Source organism: Diadema setosum, chromosome 18 (assembly GCF_964275005.1).
Source record: "Diadema setosum chromosome 18, eeDiaSeto1, whole genome shotgun sequence".
Classification (NCBI taxonomy): Eukaryota; Metazoa; Echinodermata; class Echinoidea; order Diadematoida; family Diadematidae; genus Diadema; species Diadema setosum.
The window spans coordinates 5,976,355-5,988,466 of NC_092702.1; positions in this window are offsets into that span (position 1 = coordinate 5,976,355).

The window sequence follows — 12,112 nt, forward strand, 5'->3', positions numbered from 1 at the left end:
GAATCCCTTAACTTTCATCGTGGCGGTGCTGATGCGAATTCGAATTTGAATCGCATTCAATTTTTATTCGAAAGCGCTTTTTACACGTTCATGTGAAAAAATTAATGATATTGAATGCTGATAAAACTAAATTAAATGAACTAATTAGCTTTTTGAATGTTGATCTCTGTGATCATTCAAATTCGCTAGAACTTGAATGATCGCATTGTTAAATCGAATGCAAATCAGATGAAATCGGGCGGGAAACCTATATTATATTAATTATCATTTTTTTTTCTCAGTGTAGAACCATTTCTTTTTATTGTCGAATGTTTCAGCTGATTATTATCTAAAATCTGCCCCCAGGTTTCTGCATACAGCTGCGTTTTCAAAACCGAGATATTTCATTCTTTTTTCGAAAGTCACTGCAATTTTTTTTCTTTTTCAAAATTCCTTCATTATGGAATTATAGTGTATCTAGCTTTCAATTTTCCTGTATACATGCCATTTTATGGTTTGTTTTTCAGCTATTGATGAAAATGTGGATACTCTTGGGAAAACCCAATACAGCTCTATGCAGATACATGTACTGCATTTTTCAATGGGGGGAGGGGGAGCTATGCATGAACAATAATAGTCCTTTTTTTTTTGTAAAATGCAAATTCTTCTTTTCTTCGTGACTTTATACTAACGTCTTAGTGTGAAAATCATATATTGCCTCTTGTTATATTTTAGTGTGTTTGTGTTTAATCTGTAAGCTATTTTGGAGATCGCACGTTCTTTAACGAATATTAACAATGATTTATTTTTGTCATGTACACATGACGCAGTAAATGGGAATTTCCACGTAACGCAGACTGTATGGTATGGGTTCTTCTGTAGTTCAGTATAAGTGGCTCCATTTCAGGATCGAGATTAAAATGTCAGTCGACCTTTTGTGTTCTGTTTCATCGTAAAACTCAAACGTTGCCGAGATGATTACTTCTTTGCTTCCGAAGGTGAGTCTGCATTATCATTTTCCATTAACTGATGAGAACAGTTACTTCTCTCATCGCTGTATCTGCCTTACTTAATTTGGCGCCAATGCAAGTGGATCAGTATAGGGTCTAATCCTTATCGATAGTTCAGTTCAAATTGCTGCAATTATTCGAAATAATAAAAAAAAATGTAATTCATTGCATGTCATCGCGTCTGAAATTCAGGTGACAATAAAATAATTAGAAAAACGTATACCATATTTTTCATATTCTATGATAACCCTAAATGATTCTTATTCTACATGTAGCTATCTGCATAAAGAGCTACAGATGTAGCATGTTTCTTTAACACGATGATATTGGCTATAACCATTCATAAAAACCTGAATGTAATAACGTAAATTCAAGAATTTTAGGCCACTGAAAGTGAACGAGTGATGTTATGAAATGACGTTGATTAGGGAAGCCTTTTTGTGGGGGGGGGGGGGAGGGGAGGGGGATATCTTTACCTTATTTCTTTTTTGTCAGTGTGCAATCATTTCAAATCATTCTTAGATGATATAGAGGTAATTTTCTCAAGTACGTCAGGAAAATGTAAGTCAAGGTTGGAAAGAGAAAGGGTATATTAAGATAAAGATTAATGTAAATTAAACAGAAGTATGTAAGTGTGAAATAAATCCTCAGTCTCTCATAATCACAATATTTCCAAATAGTATTCTAACCCATATTTTAGGCATAAAGCTACAATTGAAAGAATAAACATTTTTAAAATGCGCGATCAAAAGTGAAAATAACGGATAGATATTATATCGGGAAATTCAATTCAAATTCTTTTCTCATTTAGTCAAGAAAGCACTTAGAGTCAGGACGGGATATACAAAATATCTTTGTATCATCACCACCAGAGGTAAAAGAGGATATGTAAAAAAACAACAAAAAAACAAAATGTACATTGTGTCGTTTATGGGTGATATAGAGTGGAACGTTCATGGTCCATGAAGACAATGCAAGCTTTTCATTCATGACTGAGAGACATACAATAAGGAGAATTAACATCAGAAAAAACAAATGAAGTCCGCGGTGTTTCGAAGTACATCTAGAGCTTTGATTTGATTACTGCTCTAAACGAAGTTCTATAAGACTCGCTCAGTCCTTTCAAATATCGCGATAAAAGCTCAACAGCGAATGTTTTCTGAGTCGGGGGGGGGGGGGGCATTCGTTCGCCTTTCTCGTGGATTTCCCCCCCCCCCCCTCCCCCGCGGAAAATTGTGACGTCAAATCATGGACCTAAAACTGTTGTAGGCCCGTGGTCAAATGCAGGAAACGTAGCTCGACAGACATACTGTGTTTCCAATGTGGAGCAGCGTGAGGGAGGATGGTTTACTACTGTAAAACGTTTGGGTGCAGAAATTACACCTGCATAATGACCTGCAAGAGTGATTTATAACGCATTTGTATGCACATATCTCATTGTCAAAAGATAATTTTCATTACAATGTGATAAAAAAAAAAAGAAATCTAGTGTGTTTGAGGAACAGCACGAACGCACACTGGGCACTCAATAGCTACACGAATGCAAGGTGCCATACTCTCAAGCACCAGCGTGGGATGGTTTATATTATGTAGTTTGAGCAGTGGAACCTGCAGGCTAGTGTTCGTGGTGATGCCCATAGTTGTGAAGGTGTGCCTGAATCACTACGAAATGCAGGGTCTAGTACCTTATCGTAAATCTTTCCGAATTTCATCCCTATACCTTCATTATGTTTATAAATGTACCATAAAGCAGATGAGATGCTGATGTATTTTGGGACAAATTACCCTTTACTGTGTTTAGTTTGATGACTAACCCCTGAGGCAGGAAAATGTTCTTTTTATTATCAAAGTGATGCAACAGCTGCTACAACAGACAGCCATGGTTCGTTATTTCAGAAGCCTGGCGGAAGTCCAGGAGGTGTTATCCATTTTGAAGCCATTTCGTAATTATAACATTACAGGATGGAACAATAGGTATTGTACTGTGGGGTCGATTTGGAAACTGTGCCTCTCTCAAAGTAGTTATTATCATGATATTTGCTGTATGCTACCAGACGTATATGAATACAAACGTCAAAGAAAAATCAACTTAGATCACTCAGTATGTTTTGACTAAATCCTTGCTACCATTATAACTATCGAGTTTTTTTTTTAATTTGAATGATGATGATGATGATGATGATTATTATTAGTATTATTATTATTATGATTATCAGTATTATTATTATTATAACTCCCATGTTTACCTGAAATATTTCTGCCATTGGCATTTTTACCGCCGCCATATTTTTGCCCTTTGTATTTTTACACTTGACATTTGACAAGGAACCAAGGGGACAGAGAGAGAGAGAGAGAGAGGGAGAGCGGAGGGGGGGGGGGGGGCAGATCAACAATGGTTATCACATGGTATTTTCAGTGGTAATTCAATTTAATTCAACTCGATGCAACTTAAATGCCATTTGCCTGTAAAGCACCTTAGAACACATTTTACGCATTCATGTTCATAAGGTTAGCGAATAAAGGAACAGGAATATATATGTACTAGCTGCCTCGGCGCGCGCTGCGCGCGCGCCTCGGCAGCTAGGCTCGGCGCTACGCGCCTCGTCTCGGCGTCCCTTGTCAAGTATAGTGAGGTGCCCGCACCTCGTCAGGGGCCTGAATACCGTCACCCCGCTTAAAATTGTTTTAAGCACACTAAACAAAAAAATTATGACCGGGAATGTGTTCAGTACGCTTGAAACTTGGCAGGGCCACCAAAACCGAGCAAACTGTGGAGAGAACCGAACAGTTTTTCGCGAAAATCTGAAATTTTAACCGGAATACGTGTTAGAATGCTATCACCACTGTCCCCGCACGCATCTTTTACGTGTATGTCTATGGGAACATGACGGTCACCCGCACACGTCTTTTACGTGCTAAGTCTATGGGAACGCTGGTGACGAGTTGAGGGGTCCCTTCCTTAGCGCACAACTATTCCGCATCGTTCGCGTTTGGCGACGATAGCTGCAAATTTTCGATATCGATCAGTGAATGTGTGATTCCATTGGAATTTTCAGCATTTTTCCTGTGTGTGAAGGGGATTTCATAGAATTTCAGTGACGAAATGTGATTCAAATATGAACAAAAATTAACTATGACGAGGTGCGGGTCACCCAAGCATACTGTAGATTTTTTTCTACGCAATTGTGGGATATGTATTTTGATGACAGTGTCATTTAACGATGTATAGGGGCCCGTTTCATAAAACTTGTCATTAGTGACAAGTTGTCATAGATGTGATAAGCTACTGAAATCCATGCATCTGATTGGCTGAGAGCAAATTTGTCATAGAAATGTGGCAGTTGTCACTGATGACAAGTTTTATGAAACGGGCCCTAGTTTACATTTGTGTTATTGTTTTGAGCAAGTAGAATTATTGTTTGGGTAGTATTGAGTAGTTGTTTATAACTGTAAATATTACGGTAGAAATTTGTTTTTATTTTCATTTCTGCATAGAACTTTTTTTTTGTGTAAGTAGTTATTATATAGGGGTTTTTTTTTCTATGGCAGAATTTTTCTCTTTTGGCATACAGTAGAATTGTATTTTCTATCTTGTGTAGTGTTGACTAATCTTTATTTAGTCTGTTTTCAGTTGATTTTAAAAGATATTTTTCTTTTTTTTTTTGCATATTATTTTGTGTAGTTGAGAATTATCATTGGTAGTTTTATGTAGTTATGTTTGTAACTGTAATTTTTTGGCATAGAATCATTTTGGGTAATTTTTAGCCCCTCCAGATCTACATTAAAAGTGTTTTCAAATGATTATCTCATACATTTGTATCTCATTCTATATCTACTTTACATGAGAATAACAAATCACACATTTTCATTCTTAGATATAGATTTTGGAGTCTTTAACCCATCCCAGTCACACCCAACAACCAGCGTGGGTTTCATTATTTATGACCAAAAAAGGGCGTCCTACTACCTCAGACTTGGCCAGGAGCTGTAAAATGATTTTAACCAATCAGAGATCCTTACTGATACTCTGAAAAGTAATTTTTGCAAAGAAATCTATTTTTGAATGTCTCTTATTGGCTGAAACACCTATCAGAGGTTCGAGCCTGCTGAGAAACTAATCAATATTCATATTTACAGCGCGCATGTATCTATGTTGTCCCAGCAACTGCTGTGATTTCTTACGCGTGGTATCGTGATACAGTGTATAATCGATCTCCTCATAGGGTGCGTGACGATTTGTGTGGTAAAAAACAAATCGGACGTAACTTGCTTCATAAAGATCATTATCGAAGCTGTTAGTGTTATAGTGTTGGACATTTGAAAGAACTGCTTCATGAGAAATTACCTTTCATTTATTATTTATTTTCACAAACAAGAATTTTGATCACTTACATGCTTTTTTAAAATCATTCTAATGTCATAATATTTCACGATGGTACGGTATGTGTTCTGTCTTTACATGGCAAGATGGAATTTTTTTCCATCCAGGGTCAAAGGAGAAAGTGACAGCTAGGAAGGAAACCAAGAGGATAGGGAGGAAATGAAAAGGATAGAATGAAACACCTGCTCAGCAGGCTCTTTTTTATTGATTTCACACAATGGTGAATGCAGTACATCAGAATTTAAGAACAGTTGTTTGTTGGATTTGATTTGAATGTCTTTGAAGTTCATTAGAATAATTTTTTTACCCTGTTTTAATTCCGTGTTAGCCAAGAGATGAACAGAAAAGACTGCAGCCTTCAAGAAAAAAAAAAAGAAGCTATGTCTGAAATATTGTTTGATGATTTCATTTATTAGTTGAAAATGAGCAAAGAAAGAGAGATTTCATCGAGTTGTAAATGAAAACTAAATTAGAATCACAATTTGTAGATCTAATATTTACTACAGAATGAGACCTGATGCAAACTTTATTGTCAAGCTTTTGGTTGAGTTTCTTCACAGACACAAATTTTGGTAGCACTAAACCCGAGTGAACAAGCAAAAGGGGAAAAAATGATAAAATCTAGGTCTCTAGATCTAGACCACTCCGGTGCACGAGCGAGCATCAGCCCCCGTTTCATTGTCACTCTCGTCATGGGACATTGGCCTAGGCTAGGTCACTCTTGTCGTACTCGCCATCATCAACGTCATGTCACTCATGGTCCCATGAAATAAATTGCATCATAACGGTTCGTACATCAACATCACCAGAATCATTATCATCATCATCATCACTATCATCTCAACCACAGCAAAACCCTGGATATCACTCCCATCATAGTCACTCTCTGGTCTCAGCTCACAAAACACATCAGCAAATGATATACAGACATCACAGACCTAACAGTTAGCTAACTATACACAGCCCAGTCGCTGTACGTACGTAGCGACATGCTGTATTCGCACAGCGTACTTACAGCGTCTGGTCGGGCTAACAGTTAGCTAGTCGTACACAAAAATGAAACGGAGGTGGAAAACTAGTAATGAATACACGAAGATCATCAACGATGGCATTTTACCGTAGAAAAAATACACAGAACATCTCGCACCGCAAAAAAAAAAAATCGAGGTGAAAAACTACGATGAAGAAAACTAGGGTGAAAACCCGATGCTTGGAAGACGAACGATGAAGACACTTTACGGTAAAAATGCTTACACGGAAACAAACGAGTGGGTGTACGATGTTCTCGCATACACGTAGATAATCTACATCATGTTCAATCAAAAAACTCGACAAACACTCGAACAAAAACTCACCTCTAAATTGTTGCCATGTTCCAGAGCTATGGGGGTGGGGGGTGGGGGGAGGAGCTCGAGGACGTTATGGACACGTCGATTTGCAAGTGGGTAAGATGTGATTACAGATACTGTATGTTGAAATGAAGAGGATTTATATGACATAAACTATAGTGCTGTATTGAGTCAACTAAGTGCACATTCGCACGAGTGCACACGCATCATCCCTCCTGCCTAGTGGGAACGACACAGGCAGTTTTTCAATGCAATGACCTATGAATGCCCTTGGCGTTCCGCCTGAGTGCACCGAGCAAGTGCGAGCAGCAGCAGCAGCAGCAGCAGCAGTAGTTCGAGACTTTTATATATATAGATATGTACTGATAGATATCACTGCACTCGAACATTAGAGGTGTGTAGAATAAGAAACAACATTAAAAAAGACAATATCCATGGTGTAGTAAATTCGAATTATATTTCATTAAATAATGCAGACTGTCGTAGCTGAAACAAATTCAAATCTCGTATCTTTAGGATCTTGTACTGAGGGAAAACTGGATCAGTATGGCAAATGTAGCTGAATTATACAAACGCAAACAGAAAAACTGACCAGAATGAATATTATTTATTGGTGGAAAATTGAGCAAAGAAAATGGGATTCCATCAGGATTCGACCCCGCGACCTCCTACTTGCTAGCCCGGTGCTCTCCCGACTGAGCTATAGAAAGCCCTAGTTCAGTGTTCGTCCCAGAAACCGTAAATTCTCAATGCTCGAATGGTAAGAAGCTATAGAAGTGTGTTTGTGTGTGACACACACGTACACACTTGAACCTGGCATAAACCCGAAGGCAGGCTGATAATTCAACTTGGGGATAAATGCGAGGGATCACCGAAGTGATGCAGCTTTTTAAGTATGTAACAAACGCAAACAGAAAAACTGACCAGAATGAATATTATTTATTAGTGGAAAATAGAGTAAGGAAATTGGGATTCCATCGGGATTCGAACCCGACACATTACATTTTGTTAAATACAACGAAGGGTGGCTAAAAAATCATTCATCGCCCAAAATAAAATTGACATGGTTTTAAAGTAAGTTTTTAATCACATGTATGTATGCAGAAGACTTTGGTTGACGCTATACTTTCAAAGACGTAGTAAAAGGTGTATTGTTTTCAGGTGAGGTTGTTATTGCGTCGTTGCAAAATGTTCACACATAGATGAACTCAACATCTCTTTAGTTGTTTAAAGATACTCGTTTTCTTTCTTCAATTCTAATTAATCGCTCCTTTCTGTCTACAGCCCAACGAGTATCTGGATGACGATAATGCCGACTACTTGCGGCGAATGTACTTCGAATTCCGTACGCATTTCGAAGACCGTAGACAGTTCGCGGTCCTCGGGCTGGATCGAGTAGGCGAATGGCCCCATAACGCAATAGCCGCACAATTTGTAGACGATCTTCCCGGCAGGATTAGCGGCTTGAGGAACATGATATGCGCCTGCACGTACGTACGCGACGGAAATAACTACTTGTGGCACGCCGAAGAGCAATTGCTGACGCATTTGACGCATTGGTTTGAAGTCGATGGACTGTGGCAATGGCAACGTGGAAGTCAACGTCACACCATTCACATCCTAACATACTTCTCTCCTTGCTTGAGATGTTGTGACAGAATCCGAGATCTTGCTACCATCATTCACAGGCTCGGACTTCACGAGACTGTTCGTGTTGTCATTGGCTTCATCAAACCGTACGGTTCGAAAAAGATGGTGGACCAATGCAAGGGGAAAATGGCTTGCCTGGAGAGTGCGAACGTGCGGTTTGGCTACCTTCCGCCACTAGGCAATGACAGCTATAAGAAGATGGGTCTTTGTTATGAAGATCCTGAAAGGGGCTGTTCTGCCACCGGAACGAAGCAATCTTATGTTCCATTATCGCATCGTTTGATTGCCCCTAGTCTGCCGTGGAGACAACGGCCATTGCGAGAGAGTCCAAACCCAGGCCACGTGGTCAGCGAGTACGGGCAAGAATTCCCTGAAGGTAACTCAAACTTCGGAAGTCACACACGTCAAAGGAACTGTTTTCCTCTATCTGGTCAGTATCAACACAGCCATCATGTACAACGGTTTCCTGTAGGCATTTCGTCGTTACCTGGAGAGGAGACGTTCGTTGACGGTCCAGATGTGACATGTGAGCAAATGACTCTTTATTTTCCTGTCACCACACTGCTTCATATCCCAAAGAGCTGCTTAACACACACACACACACACACACACACACACACCAACACACACATTTCTCAATGTACACAATTACCCAATTCACTCTTTCATTTGTTATGTTCGACAAAAAAGGCAGTGCCATTTAACATTTGCAGTTTTGCATTTTTAAATGTCTCTTTGAAATGGTTTCTCAGCCCGGGCAACACCACGCTATAGTTAGCATGTTATAGGCAGCATTTTAAAGCACCTTTTGATATTATCTGAAGCTAATGACAGGCATAGACCTCTCCCACTGCTTGTTTATAAAGATTTGAAACTAATGATATACCAGGTATATCATTAAAATTTAAATTTCATTTCTTTTTTCTCAACAGAATGTTCAAAGCAATGGATGTAATTAGACATGGAATTGAATGATACTGAGAAAAAAAACATAAGTAAGTTCATATTCATGATCAACAAAAAATGAAATATAGACACACACACTCATAAATATGTTCTGCGAAATATTGAGGCACCCATTCAAAAGACTATGCTTGCAATATGTAGGTGCCTCGGAAAGAAAGAGTGAGAGGGGGTGAAAAGCTTTCAAGAAGCAGTAGGGTATGGTCATCGTACAGGTAGTCAATTTGAACCTTAATTGGCTATTTCGATTATGTTTCTTCTGCAATAATGATTGTGCTTTGTTTTCTTTTCTTTTCACAAAGGGTTAGGCAGGAACCATACTTTCGCGGAAACCAAACTATCTCGCTTTCCTCTACCGCATCGTATGAAAAGCCACAGAAGTGGGCCGTTCTTTTTCCGACCATCGCGAGAGCACCGTAACCACGAAACATCCTGGAGAGAATTCTCGCCTGGAAACTCCGGCTTCACAAGTCCGCCATTCCAAAGGTACAACGTTGCAAGTCCCTCATTCCAAAGGAACAACTTCGCAAGTCCATCATTCCAAAGGAACAACTTCGCAAGTCCGCCATTCCAAAGGAACAACTTCGCAAGTCCGCCATTCCAAAGGAATAACGTCGTAAGTCCCTCATTCCAAAGGAACAACTTCGCAAGTCCGTCATTCCAAAGGAACAACTTCGCAAGTCCGTCATTCCAAAGGAACAACGTCGCAAGTCGGCCATTCCAAAGGAATAATGTGGTAAGTCCCTCATTCCAAAGGAACAACTTCGCAAGTCCGTCATGGCAAAGGAACAACTTCGCTTGGTCTGGCCATTCGCCACACAACCAGGTTCCTTGGTGTCCGGCAGGCAGTTCGTGGGCACCCAGAGAGGACTTCGCTGTCGATTCAGAAATTCCACCCTGGTGCTCCTTTGACGAACCCAGATGAATGTTACATTCCGCATTTCTTTTTTTTTTGTCCCCGCCGAACGAGTTCGAGCAGGGGACTATGAAACGGGCTCCGTGTGTCTGTCCGTCCGTGCGTCTGTGTGTGATCAAAATGTTCAAAATGCTACTCCTTCGCCATTTCTAACCCGATTTTGATTCTGTTTGCTTTATATGATAGCACTACATGGGAGCTTCAAAACTTGTACACAGAATTTCAGTTGTGACCTTTGACCTTGACCTTTGACCTATATTGTACATTTTGCTTCAAAATGCTACTCCTTCGCCATTTCTAACCCGATTTTGATTCTGTTTGCTTTATATGATAGCACTACATGGGAGCTTCAAAACTTGTACACAGAATTTCAGTTGTGACCTTTGACCTTGACCTTTGACCTATATTGTACATTTTGCTTCAAAATGCTACTCCTTCGCCATTTCTAACCCGATTTTGATTCTGTTTGCTTTATATGATAGCACTACATGGGAGCTTTCAAACTTCTATACAGAATTTCAGTTGTGACCTTTGACCTTGACCTTTGACCTATATTGTAGAATTTTGACCTTTGACTTCTTTGACCTTGATTTTTGACCTATATTGTACATTGGCTACAAAATGCTACTCCTTCACCATTTCTAACCCGATTTCGATTCCGTTTGCTTTATGTGATGGCACTAGGTGAGGGCTTCAAAACTTCTACACAGAATTTTGACATTTGACTTCTTTGATCTTTGACCTTGATTTTTGACCTATATTGTACATTTTGCTACAAAATGCTACTCCTTCACCATTTGTAACCCGATTTCAATTCCGTTTGCTTTAAGTGATGGCACTAGGTGAGGGCTTCAAAATTTCTACACAGAATTTTGACCTTTGACTTCTTTGACCTCTGACCTTGATTTTTGACCTGTATTGTACATTTTGCTACCAAATGCTACTTCCGGCGGGGACATACATTACGCACCGCGTAATTTCTACTTTTCCTTGTTTAATTTGCGTATACAATATCAAGTTTGCATACTGCAATTTGTGTTATTTCACACAAGTGTTTTATCCATTGTATTGTAAAGATTGTTGTTATTTGAAAACAAGTTTTACGATATATCGTCAACAGGTAACCAGATAGGTACTAGTAAACTACACGTAGTGGATAATAAGTACATAAAGAGTAAACGACTGGATAAGTTCCTGTCTATAGATATTACGACTGAACATCTCAATTTCTTTAAAGAGGAAATCCACCCCAAAATAAATAAACTTCAAAAGAAAGAGAAAATCATTTTCTACAGAACGATACAAAAATGAGAAAAAAAAAACCAAATCGGTTGAGAAATAAAAAAGATATGACATTTTGAAATTTCATTTTTTCTTCGGAAAACATTTCTTGACCGGTCCTTATGAATATTCAAATGAGCGACTTGATGATGTCATAACCTCACAATTTTTCATGTAAGTTATACGTGAAATTCGGAAAAATTGTATTTTTAGCTAATTCAAGTAAAAGCATGTTCCCATAACAGACATATCAGAGTTAACATTTGTTCGTTTCTATTTTGGATGGTTTTAAGGCAATTTTTTTTTTTTTAATTTGTACGGCTGAAATATGAGATTTTGGTTATTTGTGTATACGAAATGAATAAGAAATTGTGAGAGCATGACATCGCAATCTTGCTGATAAGAATATTCTTTAGTACTAGTCAAGAAATGTTTTCTGCCAAAAAAAAAAATCTTGAAATTACAAAATGTCATATTTTCCGTATCCGATATGTGTAATTTTTTGTATCGTTCTGTAGGAAGTATTTTTCTCTTTCTTTTGCAGTACATATATATATATGTATATATATATATATATATATAT